This window comes from Mytilus californianus, unplaced genomic scaffold (genome assembly GCF_021869535.1).
Source record: "Mytilus californianus isolate M0D057914Y unplaced genomic scaffold, xbMytCali1.0.p SCAF_1, whole genome shotgun sequence".
NCBI classification, from domain to species: Eukaryota; Metazoa; Mollusca; class Bivalvia; order Mytilida; family Mytilidae; genus Mytilus; species Mytilus californianus.
The window spans coordinates 95,546,779-95,567,883 of NW_026262581.1; the positions used below are offsets into that span (position 1 = coordinate 95,546,779).

General features: G+C 32.6%; 1 long non-coding RNA gene across 1 annotated transcript in view; it reads left to right on the forward strand.

Moving 5' to 3' along the window:
- Positions 1-21,105, forward strand: part of LOC127710884 (uncharacterized) — a 238,989-nt gene that overhangs the window by 172,570 nt on the left and 45,314 nt on the right. The gene's annotated exons all lie outside the window — the stretch shown is intronic.

Consider the following 21,105-nt stretch of genomic DNA (forward strand, 5'->3'; position numbering starts at 1 on the left):
TTGTATGACGTGTCCTTGTTTTGGAAAACTGTACAGTACATTTGTCACATGATCACTGCAGCATTTTGTGATGTGTGTATGTAAGAAGCTGTTACTGTAACAGGGTAATATGAAAAGCTATCAACAAAATCGAAAGACAGACAGAAAATTTTAAAATATAGTGAGCAATAAAAAACAAAAAAAGAGGTAATTCAAACAAATTAAACATACATTTATTGCGAAAGGATCAGAACAGCACATTTCAAGATTGTTCAATTGGAAAAATGAATGTTAATAAGGAAATGACATATTTCATTGATCTTCAATCAGATGCATGGCGACAAAAATACTTTCAACTTCAAGGGAACGACTTCAATTCAACCACTAAGAACCCTTAGTTCATATACATTCTAAAATCAGTAATTGTGATAATGTTAAAGTTGTGAAGTGTATAATATTCACACATATATATATATGTATATAATATGTAGTTTCCATTTCTCGTTTCAGCATTTTTCAAACAGTGGCTATACCTTTCATGTAACTATTTATGTGTTGCTTATGAATTGAATTGTAACACTTCTTAGTGACTGGATAGGTTAAACCAATGCCTTCCTAGAAAACTACGACATCAATGAACAACACCTGACCTTTTGCTATTCCTGCTAATAAAGTAAAAATGGCTTCACTAGAAAAGGACGACACCTAGAACATGTAGAAAAAGCATCAATTCTTTGGCTTTCCTGATTGAAGGATTTATTTTTACAACTCCAGTGTATAATATGCCATTATAAACAATTTTTACCATAGTATAATGCTATAAATTCACTAATTTCCATATCTATTAGCTAATCCAGTTAGATATCGACTTATGATATGCAGTGAAGACAGATCATTGCAAATTGTTTACATTACCGATAATTAAAATAAATGTATGCATGTTTGGCATACATCTTTGTAAAGCAAATTGTATACAGACATCCCCCTAAAAGCATTAAAAAAAAAACAAGAACTTTGGCATACACCATATTGACAGGCAGAGATGCAAACACAATGACTTACACACTTTGTTGTATCACTGTCTATTTAGTATGCATATTGCCAACTATATCAGATTTTAAGACAGTTTCATTTTCTCTCCATCAATTTCTAACCAAGAGTTCCAAATGGTGAAGTTGAAATCATCCCTTCGTAAATTATACGGACGCCATCACGAGTTGGTTGACCGTTATGGAATAACCGTTTCACAGATAATATCGGATATGTTTCTTACGTCGTAACTACAATCCCCTTCCCTTTTCATGAATGTGACTAACCGAATTAGACTATTTACCGGGTTTGTAATAACACGAGCAACACGACGGGTGCCACATGTGGAGTAGGATCTGCTTACCCTTCCGGAGCACCTGAGATCACCCCCAGTTTTTGGTGGGGTTCGTGTTGCTCAGACTTTAGTTTTCTATGTTGTTTCTTGTGTACTATTAATATTTGTCTGTTTGTCTTTTTCTTGCCATGGTGTTGTCAGTTTATTTTCGATTTATGAGTTTGACTGTTCCTCTGGTATCTTTCGCCCCTCTTGACACAATGCTTGAAGTTACTAACTTAGAGCATGATGAAAAATAATAGTTTTACAATTTAAAATATGAATACATGTACAACATACAGCTGGTTAGAATGCAAACCATTCAGCTTGCTAAATATCCAATAAGTGCCACAAAATATGCAGGAATTTTAGACTGGAGGCAAACCCTACACAAATACACTAGCTCAATGAACACCAGCTTGGTTTGACAATACTAAAATGTATGTAAAACTATAATTTAATAGAACATAGGTGGGTATACAGGCAATCAAATCTTGTATATATCCAAGTAAAAAAAAATAAGTGTTCACCGTACACCAGTGTTGTATGCAAGAATACCGTGAACTGAAAATGTCAAACAAATATGCAAACTTTTATGTTCCAATGTGTATAGGACTATAGGTCGGTATGCCGACAATCAAACCTATGAATTCCATTTTTTTACAAAAGTTTATTGAAAAGCGGGTTGATATACAGGAATAAACCCCTGAGTGTTGCAGTTAAGAATTGAGAGCTTTATTTCAAATTCAAACGAAGTTGAAGGCTATACATAAGTAATTCCTTACATCGATGTAATTCGGCCTTTGACATGTTTGATGGAGATACATTTGTATGTCTCTTTCAAAATCATACACATCTCCTTATTTTCTATGGGGGGGGGGGGGGGGGTTATGCAAACATAAGTAAATAAGAAATGTTACTACACAGTAAATGCTTAGCATTCAGGCAGACAGACTTGCCAATACAAACATGAATCCAGAATAAAATTTTAGAATCCATGCAGGCATACAAGTACCTGGCAGAAAAATGCCAAAATAAATAATAATTTGAGTCTATATGCAGGCATACAGACCTGACAAATACTAATATACGCAGAAAGTGAGAGTTTAGCATACGCCAGGTCGGTATGCAGGCATACAGACTTGACAAATACTAGTATACGCATACAGTGAGAGTTTGGCACACACCAAGTCAGTATGCTGGCATACAGACCTGACAAATTCTAGTATACATTTGTACACATAGAGTAAGAGTTAAGCATACAACAGGTCAGTATGCAGGCATACAGATCTGACAAAAACTAGTATATGAATAGAGTGAGAGTTTAGCATACACCAGGTCGGTATGCTGGCATACCGACCTGACAAATTCTAGTATACACATAGATTCAGGGTTTGGCATACACCAGGTCAGTATGCAGGCATACAGACCTGACAAATACTAGTATATGAATAGAGTGAGAGTTTAGCATACACCAGGTCGGTATGCTAGCATACCGACCTGACAAATTCTAGTATACACATAGAGTGAGGGTTTAGCATACACCAGGTCGGTATGCAGGCATACAGACCTGACAAATACAAGTAAGAGAAAAAAGACTGAATTTAGCATACTTTTCATTGAAACATCTGAAATAAAGATGGGCAAATGCTATGTTATGTATATATTTCAAAAATGGCATAAAAGTATAACAAAAATGCAGAATGAGTAATTTTTTAAGGTTTATTTGCTTCAACTATTTCCTGGGTGTTGAAATAGTTCATTCTAGCATCCTATGAAAAAGGTTTATGATAAAATGATGAAGTTTTGGATTCGCATTTACAAAAAAAGACCACAAATCTTGCAAAAAAATGACAGACAAATATTAATAATGCTATACAGTGACTTTTTAACGCGAAATATATCAATCACCCCAAAAGATGTAGCTTTTTCACACAAAAATCAGTTAAGTGGCATATGAGAATTTCTAATTTTAGATGAGAACGTGTTTTTGATAAGATTTATGACTTGAATTGCTGTTCGGCCAGATGTTGCGTGAATTTGTGTTTGTGTAGAAAGTAGCTGTAGCGCTCGGAATTTCCGTACTTTTACCAGACTCTAAAATGGCCAGCTCCTTGAAAATAGATCTAAGGTCACCGAGGAACCCATCTGTTGAAACGTGTTCACGTGTCAAGTTTATGCGAATTATCTGGGAATTTTGTTGAGTATGATTGGTACCATTAACGAACCGTACGAGTCTTGAGCTTGTCCGAGAGATTTGAATCCTCTAATGTATGTTTCAACTCTGTCGTTATAACTTCTGAGGTGTGTTAGCGTATTTTTTGGTGCGGGTATGTCTAGTAGTGCACTCTTGTACGATTGAATGATCTTATGCTTTAGTCCAAATCTTTTGTGTACAAGTTCAATTGCTCTGTTATAGTTTGTATGCGTTAGAGCAAATCCGTCAATGGTGTATGACGCTTCTCCCTCTAGTAAAGATTTTAGGTAATTGAACTTCTGAACGTCGGTTAGTGTGTTGTTGTTGTGAATTGCGGAATCAAAAGAATTCCAAAAGGATTGCCATTCAAGGATGTTTCCATCAAATGTGGGTAAGTTCAATTTCGGAAGTTTGTGAAAGTTTCTGCTATCTACGCTTGAATTTGAACGTAAAGACGTAAAATTAAGGACTGTATTTTGTGACTCATCTGTAAAGTTATATGCGGGGCCAACATTTTGTATGGGTTGCAGTGTTTCAGTAAGTGGCGAAAAACTTCTAGCGGCTGCATTTAAATTAGATGTTTGTACGTTAATAAATTTACGAATCTTGCGTATTTTTTGTCTCTAAATTAAATTTATACTCATCTGAGTCAAGTATTTCTTGATCTATATCCTCCTCTTGTACACTTTCTAAAATGTTCTTATCTAAATCATGTTTCTCCTTTAAGGTATCAAGAAATGTTTCCAACTCGTCCTCTTCCGGTTTTTCTTCTGATTCACTCCGCTCGTCAAATCGTCTTAAAATCCTAGAAACTGCGCTTCTGTGTCCCGCTCGAATATATTTAAGCTTTGAAGTCATCTTATCCTGGTCACGGCACCAATATCGTATAGTGGTTTTACTAAAACTGCATGTATAGAAATAAAGACGTCTAAACTGTATGAATTTATATTGATGACTAAAGAACACGATAACTCATTAGTATACGACGTAAGATACAATAATACTGCCTTACGGTAACGTATTCTTCTGTGTGTGTGTGATTTCCAACACGACTACTGCTGTATTCTTTGTAGAGAATGTAATTATCAAGGGATAATGAGAATATTAAAACTTCAAAAACGATCAGTAAGATTTATAAATTTTTCTTAAATTGTTCGTATATGAAATTTTCTTTTTTTCCAGAAACTAAGGTTCCAGCTCCCTCGTGCAAAGTTGACCATAGAAGGATTTAGCTATTATTTTTAGGTTCTTTTTGGTCATATAGCTCTTCTTCTGTTTCAGTACTTGGCTGTAAAATATACGGCGTTCCTGATGAAGGTAAGTCTAGAAAAGCCTCGGACGCATACAATTTATAAGTGTTATTTTCATTTTTTGCTAGTTGCCAAAGTGTCAAGTGAAATGTTTTCTTCATTTCGCGCCCGTCGTTTTTGGTCGTCGTCCATCATCTGTTAACCTTTACAAAATCGTCTCCCTTGAAACTACTGGGCCAATTAGAACTAAAATTGGCCACAATCATCATAAGGAAAACTAGTTTTAATGTGTCTAATGATCCCGCTTGCCAACCATCAAGGCCAACATTACTTAAAAAAAGAACATATGGGTAAAATGCAAGATAAACCGCTTAAGATAGAGAAAAATGACTCAGAAATGTTCAGAATGATGATATCTACCACGGTCTATAACACAAAAACTGTTAGATGGCTCCTTAAGGACGATTTTACCAATTTTATTTCCATCATTGCCTATTATCTTGAAATTGATAATAGGTAGAGAGAAACATTATATAGCAAAAATAATCAGGAAGTCAAGATCTACAAATGTGTCAACATGTCCGAAATTGCCAAACAACTCCTTATAGAAGTTATTACCCCTAAATGACGATTTTAAGAATTTTTTGGCGTTTTTGCTTATTATGTTAAAAACTATAATAGATAGAAAGAGCCCCCCCCAAAAAAAAAAAAACAGCAAGACACGATCTACTCCTTATAAGATATGTCTCCACTAATTGAAGATTTTTACATTTTTTTTTTTGCTTTTTCGTCCAAAACTATAATAGATAAAGAAAAACTAAACAACAAAAATGATCATCAAGATATCATCTGCATTTTTTTTTTAACATGACCGAATTTGTCCTTATCGGAATTGTTGCCCTATAATGATGAGTTTTTGCCAATTTTAGCATTTAATGCAAAAACTATAATAAATAGAGAAGAACTGTAAACAGAAAAACTGATCAGCAATACAAGATCAACAAAAAAAAAGAGATTTGATAATAGGTCAGCATAGCCGAAATAAGAGTTTTTGCTCTTATATGGGGATTTTTTAACCTTTTCCGAGTGTTAGGCAAAAGTTAGAATGAATGGAAACTGTAAACAGCAAACATTATTAGCAATACAAGATCAATAAAAAAAAGATATTAGTAATGAATTATATTTTAATCTTCAATGTTCAAAATGCACATAGATCCAGGAGAGCGACACAGGCTCTCTAGTTAAAGAACTTACCAGGATGACAGTTGAAATTGATGATGAAGATTGACGACTGTTTTACGTCCAGTGACATATGAAATTCATTTCAAGGACGATACCATCATTATGTGACATGAATTGAATTCTGCTTTGAAGAAGTAGCAAAGAGTGCTTGAAGTAACAGAAAATAAGTGAAAATTACTAAGTCATATGATTCATTCAATTTTATACCGATGGCTGTACTTTCATTTATATTCCATGCATTACGTTTCAAAATGAACAGTACAAGAGCCGCGATTTTTTGCAATGCACAAGTACAATTTGTGTTTACAATAGTGAAATCAACGAAATCGTTTTATCCAAATTCATAAAACATCAGAACATGCAACTTATTTTTATTATCAAAAATCATGACCAAATGGTAATTGAATTGGAAATTTGAAAACATACAGAATCTCAAAACAAAGAAAACACAAGACCGTCATCGTAAGTTGCTAACGTTAAAATCAAGGTCACAAACAATCAACAAAAAACGGAGGGAATAGCATGAACTCCAAAAGAAGCAAAATCGATAGAAGTCTTTTAATCTAAGAAATACATTCCTGTTAGTTTATAAATAATATTAGACAAAATGAATGAGTGTCATACCGTTTTTGAAATTATCTATCTATAAGTGGAATATATATATACATTGCTACTCTCTCTGAAATCGCCCCAATTGTACCTCTACGGAAAATGACCAACCAGGTGAATCGGTCCATTTAAATTCTTTTTAAATTTATTTCATTACATCCAGCAAACATAAATTTCGACATTGATATTTATAGGATATACATCACAGTTTAGTAAATTTACAATTCACAATTTTATAAAAAAAGTATAACAAAAATATGGAAATCCAAGGGAAACTCAAAAAGCGGAAGTTTATAAAAACTGACAAAATCAAACGCTATCAATTAAATGTTTAGTAGGATTTGAAAGAAATAATCTAATAGTTAATTTGTAAATCAACCTCAAATTTCAATAGAAAAACATTCTAGTTTCTTGCTAAATATGACGATAAAGAAAACAAGCTTTCATATCTTCAATTTTACATCGGTCGCTGTACTTCAAGTTGGATTTTATATATTACATTTCTTCTTGGACTATACAGAGAAACCGGATCTCATGCCATGCGCAAAGTAAATTTGTTTATAAATATCCAGTACAACGAAGAAATTCAGCGAAGCATTTAGTCGTATTTCAGAAAAGAGTACACTATTCATAAACCATCAGTTCATGCATTTTTTTTAGCCATAGACATGACTAAATGTAAAAAAAAAAATGAAATACACACAGAGTCTAAGAAAAACTAAATATACAAGACCTTAATCAATCGCAGTTTATTGTAGAGGTTCAACAGTAAAATCACAAAAAGAAATTAGAATACTCTATCAAAAGCAAAATGTAACCCACTAGAATAAAATTTGCTTTGCTTTATTCATCATATACAGTATATCTATAACTTACACCAATAAGTCTGTTTAGCTAACACGGTAAATTAAAATAACAGTTCTTGTTTAGTAAATAAATAATGATGCCCAAATTAGATTTGAGAGTCAAAATCGTCAACAGAAACTAATTAAACATCTGTCCTTTTGACATTGATCTTAACATATTTCTGCATTGTTAATCTATATCTGTCTTGAATTTCAATGTAAGTTACTGTATGTAATCAAATCTGTGTTAAGATAAAAACAACCTACATCTCGTAACACATTTCAAAGCTTATAATGTTGTGTTATTCCATTTTTTTTTTATATATTTATAATTTGTAATCTGTGATTATCTTCAAATATCAATATTTTTATTTATAGTAACGATTTGTGAACAAATCTGAATTCAGCCAGACAATAGCGATTGCGGTCATGCATTTTCATTTTAAGCTTATATCGACTGTAAAATTCATATTATTACTGCCATCAAACTTCAACCGCTTCGGTTTTTTCCAGTGCTGACATGAAATATCATCAATATGATCGTTTTCTGTGAATTAACTGTTCATCAAATGTTAAAATCCCTCGAAGCACCTTGGTTATTATTAGCTCATGAATTGGTTGCTTTAACCAGCTTTGGTACAACTTTTTGGGGATAGTTGGAATGTTCTACATCTTCGTTTTTGATTTCTGTATTCAAGCACACTGATGAGTTTTAAGTAAACGAAACTTGCATCAGGTGCACTAAATTATAAGCTTGGTTTTTCAAATTAGTTTTTTTCAAATCCTACTTATACGTGCTTGAGACTTTCTTGCTTCCCTAAAACCAAAAAGGAGGTTCAAAAATATTTGAAAAAGGTAAAATAACAAAAATATCGAACTCCCAGGAAACTTCAAAACGGAAAGTCCTTCGTCAAATGTCTAAATCAAAAGCTCAAACACATCAAACAAATGGAAAATAACTGTCATATTCCTGACTTTTCCTTATGTAAAAAATTGTGGATTAAACCTGGTTTTATAGCTAGCTAAACCTCTCACTTGTATGACAGTCGCATAGAATTCCATTATATTGACAACAATGTGTGAGCAAAACAAACAGACATAATATGTAAATATATCAAAAAACTTGGGTACAGTTGTCAGCATTGTGTTATAATATTAATCACTATAAAACCAAACGACTATATCAACAAGGAAAAACAAAGTAGCATATAGACACTCTATAGACAAAGCACATAAGCAAAAATGAAAAACAAAAATACAAAAAATGATCATGGCACAATAACACAATGGCGGGAAGTATAAATACCGAGGCAAAAGCCAAAAGGATACTACCAAAAATGGACTAAACAGTTAAGGTTAAAAATATGAGTAAGTGTCAATGTATTCAGTTTGATGTCATGGCTTATTCGCATATATGCTAAAATAAATATGCTTACAATGTATAACGATGATTGTAGGAAGATTATTCACCAAACACAGGCAAATTTTCTCGTAGGATTCTCTATATGAATTTCACATTAACTTTATAAGGAATTAAAGTAGTATTTTCTTGTTTAATTTAATTTATTTGGATATTGTTTAAAAGATTTGTGTAGTATATCTGACAAGGATTTCTTTTAGAAATACAATTCGTATAATGAATGTTGGATAAAATAAAACCTAAAATAAACAGTTTAATCATGACTGGCAAATAAAGGCAACAGTAGTATACCGCTGTTCGAAACTCATAAATCGATAGAGATAAAAACAAATCCGTGCTACAAACTAAAACTGAGGGAAACGCATCAAATATAAGAGGAGAACAACGACACAACAAAAACACAACATTAAAATGTAACACACACAGAAACGAACTATAATATAACAATGGCCATTTTCCTGACTTGGTACAGGACATTTTAAGAAAAAAATGGTGGGTTGAACCTGGTTTTGTGGCATGCCAAACCTCCCGCTTTTATGGCAACGTCAATCACAACACCAAAACGACAACATCACATGACAGGACCACAATGCAAATAAATGGGAGAACATATAGGACAAAGAAACACACGAATAATAGCTAGCAGAAGGTACTAGGCTTAAAATTCAATACGCCAGACGTGCGTCTCGTCCACACAAGACCAACCAGTGACGCTCAGACAAAAAAAGTTTGAAAGCCAAAACAAGTACAAAGCTGAAGAGCACCGAGGACCAAAACTTCCAAAAAGTTGCGCCTAACACGGCCAGGATTTTCTGCCTGGGACAAGAACATCCTTATTATTTAGAATAATTTATAATTTTGCAAACAGTAAATTTTATAAAATGACTATATAATAGATATACATGATAAAACCAAACTGGGGACTAACTACAGAATAAAAACGGATACATTACATAAAACAACTTAATCCAACATATAAAAATACACAGCCGAGTTAGCTAAAGCCTCAACGCAACTGCAACTGGAAAGGGGGATGATGTTGGATATGGGCACACATTTTGGGGTTCAAGAAGTCACGAATGGGCGCTGCCTCAGCATGAATTTTGCTTTCAGACGGGAGAAGTTCATAAGGCCAGGTTAAAATATTTTTATACCTCAGTTAACCATCAGGTTTTAAGGCTTATCTGAACAGAAACAATGTAAACTATTGCCATGAATTGGCATTCGCCGCTGTTCGTCAGTTACCATTTCGAGAACAATGAAGATATCAAATAAACTCAGAAAGATAACAGACTTAAAAGTTTGTTCACCAGACTTGCTTTTCGTCTACAAAAGACTCATCAGTGACGCTCGAATAAAAATAGTTAAAAAAGACAAATAAAGTTGAAGAGCATTGTGGACTCAAAATACATTTAAGGTAGTCTATTCAAAAGGTTACAACAGCACCATACCGATGTTCAAAACTCATAAGATTTACTGATGTAAATTGTTTACAATGATAATCAATTTATTAATTCTAACCAATTTTCATATTTGATTCAATATTTACTTTGAGGGAATCGCATGGACTCCAAACGGAGCGAGACTGAGCGTGCACAATGTAAGCAAGTCCTTCTATGCGTGTCATGCGAATCAAAGTCAGTCAAAATGTTACGATAGGCAATAGGACAAAATCGGTACATCTGCAGATCAAACGAATATTATCGTATTTTTAGATCTTTGATAAGGAAAACGTGTGTCTTGTGAACGTCATATTGGTCAACACATTCGTGATGGTGACCTTGCACTTTATGTAGTGTGTATCTCAGTCGATTTCCCTCATAACCTGTTCAAGGAGTTTTTATGTTAGGAGCACACCTCTGTTAATGAAGTTGTATAATTTGAACATGCACATGCGTATCGTATGTACTGAAATTTAAAACGCCAAACGAATGAAATGGGGTATATCTACTGAGAAAGGCAAGTTGACAATAGGAAAACTTAAATAATTATGTTTGTAATAAAACCATGAATTCCAAGACAGATATCTACATTTGAAGTAGACCTTCTAGTTTCTGTCATATTCTTAATGCCATGTTCACTGTCACTGACACTGATGGAAGCACTCGCTTGAATTTGGGTTATTGAGTTACAGGATATCATGAATATCCATGAACGTGATATTAAAAAGATTTTTTTAAGATGCATTTTTTTCTTTAAGGGGTGTTGATACAGTTTCCATATGGATAATTATTAACGTGATAATGCATTTTTACTGGTTATTGGAACAGTAAAAGGGGTGTGATATATATTTTTGTAATAGTTTGCACACAACTTTGGCACCTCTTCCTCAAAAGCGATTGTTAATTGTTAAACTTGTTCAAATATCACTGAATAAAAATCCTTTAAAAGGTTCAAGATTTTTAAACAATGTACGTAAAATCTATCAAGAACATTGTCAAAATTGTTTTCTAGACCCAGTTCATAGATTTTTCTTAAAAAATCGATACATTGTTGTCCGATAATTTCTGTTTTATGTAAAACACAAATGAGGTCACCTATATATCTAATCCGACTAATCCACACGTTATATTCCGATTCATTTTCGATCGCTACATAAGCTAGTGCACTTCTATCACAGCTTTTACATAAAATTTATTTGTAAAATCCGGTAATATGTAAAATATGATTTCAAAATTTTTGCCACGGCATACTGTTCTTTGACAATATAAAAGGTTGTTTCCAAGTTTCTTAAAATTCGATGAACGTTTGACAAAGTTGTTAATGTCTGAAAAACTCGAACCTTTAACTGCATCTTCATTTTAACTGCAAAAAAAAACTATGTCCGTTCATCAGTTAAATACGGAAACTAAAAAAATAAAATTCTAAAAATGTTGCTCTTGATACTCTATTTTGATCATAAAAAAGCTTCTTTTCAAGTTTTGCAAAATTTATTGAAGGTTTGACAAAGTTATTGATGTCTGAAAATTTTTAAGCTTAAACTATCTTCATGTTAGCTGCAAAAAACGAAGACAAAGTCCATTTATCAGTAAAATACAGAAAAACGAAAAAAAAAAGATTTAGCTCTGGATACAGATTTGTTTTATCATAAAAAGCTTTCAAGTTTCGTAAAAATCCATGAATGTTTGACAAATTTATTGATGTTTAAAAAAAACTTTAACCATAGACTGTAACTTCATGTTAACTGAAAAAAAGAACTTTGTCCGTTTATCAGTAAAATATAGAAAACGGAAAACTTTTTTCTTTCGGCTATCTGTTGTGTCGATTTGACGACAACCCTTGTCCTATGCTAGATCCAAACAGTTGTCACATTAGTGCTTTTACTTTAGATATAATTCAATACTCTGTTCAGCGATTCAGGCTCCTGTGACCTTTATTCTATACCGTCAAGGAACAAAAGAAATGTTTAGTGGTACATAAACATATTTTGCACAATATTACCCCCCCCCCCCCCCCCTTTCCTCCCTAAAAAAAGGAACCCACACATGTTTTGCAATATGACTTAATATCATAATCTAAATAAGTTTATTTTTGACAGTAAAATACAAATTATTATTTATGTTTTTCATGTAACAATTTTGTAGCGAAAATACATGAGATGTTTTTCTATTGGTGTGGCCCGTCATTTTATCACGAAAAGCAAATCTAACAATTCATCAATTTGGGCGAGGAAATAATAATCGTTTTGTCATATTCCCAGACAGTTCATGGAAATTTGTCTTGTTAGAGGCTTAACAAGTAAGCTATTACATGATATTTTAGGACCATAAATAACAGCAATCAGCCATGTATCTTTTAAGAAAAACTTTTATACAAATAAATAAATCAATCAAAGGCTATATTTGACTAAATCAGTGATTATTTTTTCGTGTTTTTTAAAATCAAACACATGTAAAGAGATGACAGACGACAAAAAACTATTCAAAAATATGTGTAAATAATTTTTTCAAAAGTGATCTTTGGTTAAGCGCTCAATATACAAATAACGTTTGAAATATTTCAAACCTAAACAAAATGGTGTTTTATGCTTACAATATATATATAGCTAATTAAATAATACAGTTAATAATTTTTATGATTTTCTATTCCGTTGCTATGTGGATATTGTTAATAAAAAAAAGAGAAATCAAGGAAAAAAAAACCAAATGTTTAAAAAAAAAACTAAAAAAAACAACAAACAATCACAAATTCATAGTTACTACAGCCATGCAACGATAACCAGTCATTCAACTTCGTAACAGTACTATACATTAATCTACAATGATACTTCGTCTTATACAACTTATTTATTGTTTATAAATGTACACGCAAACACATATTTCTTGTCGCTGGTCAAGAAAAATCCTATTTTGATATGAAGAACACGATAATTACGTTATCAAAATATTTTGATTCCACAGAAAATGAGATTCCGTATAGCATTCGACACCAAATTTACACCTTTTCTAGTGAACTTGTTTTTAATATCTTATGAAACAGAATTTTATAAACGGATAAGTATGTAACACAATACTTTACTTTAACTTTATGATTGATGGATATTGTCTATAAATCCAATACATGTGTTTTCTCCATCTCATATTTTCCAGTGATCTTGAAATTAAGAAATTCAATTCGAAACCAAGACATTTGGGGTGAACTTAGGTGCTCAATAATTGTAAGCAGTTTCTGCTCCACTAGTGGCACCCATCATCGTGTTGCTTATATCAAGCATACATCCGATGGTAGGTTGCATTCAGTGATGTCTTAAATGAGGACAGATATTTTTCTAGACATTAACATAGCTACACAAAATATCTATTTAAACGCAACGATTTCAGTTTACTTTTTAACATTTTCCTTTTTTATAAGTTACATATTATCTATCCCAGCCTTTGACGTTAACGGTATAATCGTTGGCCATTACTATTCGTCAGTTGAAATTTTATGCTATGTTTTTCATATTTAGCTACATAAAAAATTATGATGGGGTCATTTCTGGTTGGAATATTATCAACTTGGTACAACTACAAGCAGAACTATCACATATTTATTTGTGTATTTAGTAAATTTCTGTTTCAAGGCGATCTCATTTTCTGATGATATAAACACAAGTAGTATATGTTGTCCGAAATTTACAATACATTTCAACCAAATTAAGTATGGACATGATATATGCCAATAGGTGCTCCTAACTGAACAAGTAATACATATTTAGTTATGTTTTGATTTAAAAAAAAAAAAAATAATACGATTAGAGGGGTCAGTTTGAAATCTAACTTCATTAGTTTTATATCCAGCTAATTTCTCACTTGTTTGTCAGTTGTATATTGTTCCTTTATATTGACCAAATTGTGTGAGCATCCAAAACAGACATAATTGGTTAACGCGACATTAATTGGGATCAAGCATCCAAAAGTGTGTAAACAAACATAAAAGATATACAACGTTACTTAATTAAAAAGATATAATGTGAACCAATTCAAACGAAAAACCAGAGAACTGATTTATACTAGAACTATAATCCAAAATCAAATATAATATAATGCAATCAACGACAACCAATGAATTACAGGCTCCTGACAGGACAGGTGAATAAAGAATGTGACAGGATTACACATTTTTCTGAGCGCATAACCTCCCCCAAACAGTTGTATTACCGATCCGAGGGACTCAGTAACTGAACTCTATGGTTTAAATTCACCACAACTATCAAAGAAATTATATTTTAACAGCCTTAATTATATCAGTACAATTGATTAAACACAATAACCAGCCTGAGAAAAGTAGAACCTTGTGCAATGCCAAAATTTAAGTATTGACATGATATATGCCAATAAGTGTTCATAACTATAAAGCAATACATAATCATCGTTAGTAAGTATAACTCTTTCTTCTGACATTACATAGAATCAATCATTTTTATCTGAAACTACTACATATTTCTTTCCAAAGATTTATTCCGTTACACCATGGTGAAACACAATTTACTTTATTGTCTCATATCTTTTAATACAGCTTGAGTTTCTTGAATTTACGTCATAATTTACTTTTTACCTTCTATAGACCTCTAATTGTAACGTCATGTTCTACCAGATCAAAGTCCAGTCGGAATTTCCTCTAATAGGCGCCAAATATAACTTGATTCCAGGTTCTGAAGTCATCTTTTTATCAAAAAAAGTTTTCCTTATGAACTAAATTGTCGTTTGCAAAATATGAGTGCAAATCTATTTGCTGCAACTCATATACATCCTTCTGTAATGAAAAAGGTAAATATGTTGATATTCTTACTGGAACTGTGATGGACGAATAAAGCTGTAATTTCTCCTTGACAACATCTATGTACGTTATCGACAGGTTGTAGGTATTCCCGTGGGCACCAATTGTGCCTTTTAATATCAGACGTGTTCCTGTATTGTTATGAACCACACAGTTTATAATCAAACTCAGTAAAGACCTGTCTAAATTCTATTTGATTGATAAATTCAACATTTCTGGTCGTTATCTTGGTGATATTTTTTGTGAAATAATCAAGAATTCTCTAAATATTCTGCCGAAATTTACCCAAAGGAACTTACTTTGAATCAAATAAAAACAGCAATTACTGTACTTTCCTAGTTTTAGATATTTCAGTTGTACGCGGGAAACTCTATACAAAATTTACGGCAAAAGGGGAGATTTTTCGTTCACTATTGTTAATTTTACTTTTTTTGGACAGTGTTGTACCTTTGTGAAAATATGAAGATTTGGTGTGATTGCCAATGAGAAGACTCTCAACAAAAGACCAAATGACGTAGCAACATAGATCATCGTACGACCTTCAACAATGAGCAAACCCCATACAGCATAGTAAGCATTAAAAGGCCCATCTTACGGTGTTTGTATGACCTTTCTTAAAAGTCGCGAGATTATCAGCTGGTATCGGTTCAGTTCAAATTTTGTTTTCATATCTTCAATTACACATTTCATAGGATTGTTAGCAAGTCTGACGTCATTGGTTTTACTCCATAAAAGGATTAGAGAAGCCAGGAATTGGGTTTCGCTTTTAAACGCGAAAAAGTACTTCGATTAGAGGAGGTCGATTTGAAATCTTACTTTTTTCACATCATATCGGAATACGATTTGAGGAACGGACGTCGATCTACGGCCATATTATACATATATAACAGTTTTATTTTTAAAAACTTGTCACTTCTGTCATACTTTTTTGCACGGACCAGAACGATTAACATGCGTTATGAAACTGGCATTTTATTAATTCAGTGCGAACACAAGATTTGTTTTCACTTTTGTTGGTCTTTTCACTCTGGTTATGCTTTTGCGTACCGAATTGGATGGTTAGTATCTTCTTTTTTTTTTCTCTTCGATCAAACATTACTTAGTCTACCTAATATATGACGAGAAACAATATGTTTTGTGAACAAACGCATTATTGTGAAAAAAAAAAACGCTCATTAATTCCAACGCGTAAACTTTCAATTTTGATATCTATATACACCTGTTTAACATAATACAAAAATAATCAAGCTATCTGCTTTTACTGTTGAAAATGTCTTACTAATTTGTCATATTACTCAAAACAATCTATTTTCGGCATTATATTACAATTATAGTGTTAAAGAGGCCAAGATGTTTACAGCATAATTGAAAAAAATATTGAAGCCATTCATCTTTGCTCTAAAAATATATCTTTGCGTAACTGATTGGTCATACCGTATACAAATTTTTAATTATTTTCCACAATCAAGAATTAAAATAATAAATTAAAACTTATTACGTCGAATGTGAATCATATAACCACAGACTGAATCATTTAATGTTCATCATATAATCTTATTTCATTGCATGTATCTTATGATGACATTTTTGTAGAAACTTATATAAAAAAAAAATCAAAAGTTGAAAATCTTAAATTTTAAATTCCTAATCAGTTACATACATTGTCATGAGACGCGTATGTATATTTATACATAAGATACAGGCATTGTCTATAGAAATGTCTGGAACAATGTTTACAGTAGATTGTCCATTGTTGACTCATTATTTGTGTCGTTGGATTGCTGTCTGATTGACATTTACCCATATCTTCTTTTAGTCATTTCCATACATAGCTACAGGCATTGTCTATAAAATTTCTGGAAAAATTCTAGATTCCAAATGAGGCACAAATTGTTAAAAAAATGCCTTTGAACACTGAACTGTATACCTGTATTTTCATATACTGACTACTGGTAGACGTTCTATGAACACAACATTGTCTGGATCAACTGTATGTTCCTAATTAGGTACAGGCATTGTAATGATAACAACTTGTCTATACAGATATTGACAATTTGTGACTGATTTTAAGTTGTTTTTGTACTGAACATTGAAGGAGTAAAACCAAAGGCGTAACCTTGCTCCTTCCTGTTTCACTCGTATTGTAAAAATACATGTAAAATGATTGTTTGAATTCAAACTCAGATTAAAGTCCTAATGAAGATTACATTTGATCGGTGCATTTTTATGGCAGGATTCTGTGTTATAAATCTGATCAGTAGGAAGTATGAAAGTAATTCTGTGTTATATTAATGCTTTCTTCACTAAGTCTTAAGTAATGAAGAAATCATACAAACAGTATTCCTTAAAATCTGCATAATGTATTTACAAACTGAACTTGTTTGAAGCTTAGACAGAAAAAAAAAGAATCTAGACATATATCAAAACGCGTAAATGTACCATAAATTCTCGTATGTACCAAAATATTGCATTAAAAGTACATCCAGACATGATAAATTCATCAAATGTAAAATAAGTCTAACTTTATGAATATCAATTCTGTCGCCATACTCTGGAAATACCCGATCTCGCTATGTTTGGCACTTAAATGGCCACCATCCCCTCTCTTGCAGGTTGTTGGTTGGTATTTTCTAAATGGAACAGAACCGTCTGATACCTATAGTTGTCTCTTATCAACCAGAAGAGACAAAAAATAACACGCATAAAAAAAAACATTAACAAAAAATAAACAATATAAAAACTGAATTTTCAAAAAAGGTAAAAATAAATAAATTGAGAATTTTGCATTTGGTGTAAATCTAAAAGGTTCTCCTTATTCGTTTTGAAGGAACTTTTTCTAATTATTATTAGTGTGAGGTCCCTAAACGATTAAAAAAAAATCAAAAACGAAAATATTTTACCGTTTTTAAGAAACTGCTTCAACGGCGACTAATATACATATGATTTATGAAATCTAAAATTTGCCATTTACCATGCTGACTTATGAAATTAAAACAGTTCTAGAATACATAAAATTTGTATGTAAAAGATGCACTACATTCGCTCCTCCATGGCAGGTCTATAATTTGCCATAAAAGGAACCAGTCAAAAACCAAGGAAGTGGTAAGAAATAGGGTCAAACTCGGTTTGTGAAAAATATCTATAGGCGAGAAAAAGAACCACATATAAAGGCAATAAGACGAAATTATGTTATATCATGGCGAAGCATAAACAGACAAACCTGGAAGTAAAAATAATCAGAATTGAATGGACTCTTTATCTGAGAAAAAAAAGTGTCGACAGAAGAACATCTCCTGCCTTACATGAATAACACTTCATACGGTTCCAAAAGTAATTTCTTATTAAACGTGTTACAGCCTGATATAACTTGTTATAATGGCAGATAGATCACAGCGGACATTTGGAAAAAAATACATATGGTAACCGACTACAAGAAACCACAACAAAGATACAGCTGCTAAGTTACTAGTAACACAGTTTTACCTTATAAAAAGGTACGAACGCTTCGCAGTACCACACACTCCGTCAACGTGAAGCAATAATTGTTGATAGGGTCTTGAATATCAATACTGAAATTTGATATATTCTCCTGTGAGGGACATGTTCCAAATTCTATATCTCATTCCAGCCAATCGAATTTAAGCCATATCATACGGCAACTAATTAGAACCGATATTTTTTTTTAAAAGTAATAATTTCAAGATATCGTGAATATCGAATGAAACTAATAGCTTCGTACCGTGATGCGAAGAAAAAACAGGAAACTAACATAGTTATTTAAATCAAAGTCACAAATACAGGAATCTTCAATACCAAGACAAATTAAAGACACGAGTAACAGCAATAGGACGAGTTAAAGAAAACTACAACAATTAGATAAATCAATGTTCACAAAGACAGAACTTTACAACCTTGAGACAAATCAAATTTCACAAAGACAAAAGTCTAAAATACTGAAACAAATAAAAAACAAATAACAGACAACAGTGAGACAAACCCAAGTTCACAAAGGCAGGAGTCTACAACACTGAGACAAATCCATTTTCACAAAGAAATGTGTCTACAACACAGAGACAAAACAAAGTTAAAATTGACAGGAGTCTACAATACTGAGACACATAAAGGATCACCAACAAATTAGAATTCACAAATACAGGAATCTACAACTCCAAAAAAAAAAATCAAAGACACGAGTCTACAACACTAGAACGAATTAAAGAAAACTACAACAATAAGATAATTTTAAGTTCACGTAGACAGAAGTTAACAACCTTGAGACCAATCATATTTCACAAAGACAGGAAACTACAACAGTGAAACAAATCAAACATCACAGACAACTGTGAGACAACCAAAGTTCTAAATGACAGAAGTCTGCAACACTTAGGGATAAATTAAAGTTCACTAGCACAGGATTTTATAACATAGACAAATATAAATCAACATGATAGGAAACTACACCACTCGGAAGAATCAAAGTTCATACACACACTGGTCTACACCAATGAAACAAATCAAAGCTCATGCAGACGGGAGTGAAAACAACACTGAGACAAATCAAATTCACAAAGATAAGCATGTAAAACACTGAAACAAATCAGTCAACAAAGATAGGAAACTACAACAGTGAGACAAACCAACGTTCACAGACGTGAGAACATCGAGATAAATCAAAGTTCACAAAGACAGGACTGTACAATACTGAGGAAAAAAACAGTCCACAAAGACACGAGTCTACAACTTTGAGAAAAATCTAACTTTACAAAGACAGGAAACTTCAAAACCGAGATGAATCAAAGTTTAGTCTGCATTGCAAACTTGACAGCAGTTCATCAAACTGTCTTATTTCGTAGATTCTAACGCTCTTGGGCATTTATAACTATATTTTCGTGAAAATTCGATAATCCATGATTAAAAAAAAGAACACAAAACCCGACAATAAACCTCTTGTAGGAAATACCGGATAATACTTTCCAGCTGATTAATTGTCGACTACAAAAAGTGACTTTTTTCTATGTACTGCACCTAAAGATATACTCTCAGCATACGTTGACCTTCCATCAAGATTGACATATTTTCATTATTCTTGGCTTATCTCACCATCTATCAAGACAACTTGAATATATATATATGCCAAATCCTTTAGAGAGGAAAGAGTTGTTCCTTCATTTAATTTGAATCATAAGTATTGTGTGCATTTTTCGATTCAAAGCAACTGATTGTCGCCTAACTTATGATATCTGTCATAAACAAAATCCATGCACAAATCATGTTTATGGTGTAAACTGTTTTTTTGAATAACCTTCATTGGACTTGGACATCAGGTAATTTTGAAACCAAAAGTGTGGACAGCCAATAATTAGAAACGGTTGAGAGTATAACAAGAGAGCAAACGCTGCAATATCCAGCTTGTTTTTCTTTTATCATGATTGAATTGGAAACAAGACAATTCGTACCACTGTCCTCAGTCTTCACTTTAAGGTGAGTTTTTAAGATAAGGGTTTTACTACAGGTACCATAAAAATCAATGATCCATAAAATGAGGTCATCAGATGAAACCGGCAAAACCGACTTGTACAACTTACAATCATTTCATACTCTAAAGATAGTTGATATATTGGGTATAGTAAACGAGACACGTTGACCTGTTGGCCAACGAATCATTAAAATGATTTCAAGGTCAGATGAACCCTGGCAGACGAACATGTACTTCTTACAATCATTCCACACAAACATAATTGACCTATAGCTTACAGAATGGGATAAATGTAGTTTACCACAGCTTAGCGTTGACAAATGCACCGTGAAACTGAGGTCAAGGTCATGTGTACCTTGTCAGACCGACAAGAACACCTTACAATCTTTCCATATACCAAATATATTTTACTTATTGCTTATAGTATCTGAGCTACGAAGTTTCCCACAAAACTTACCCTTCATCA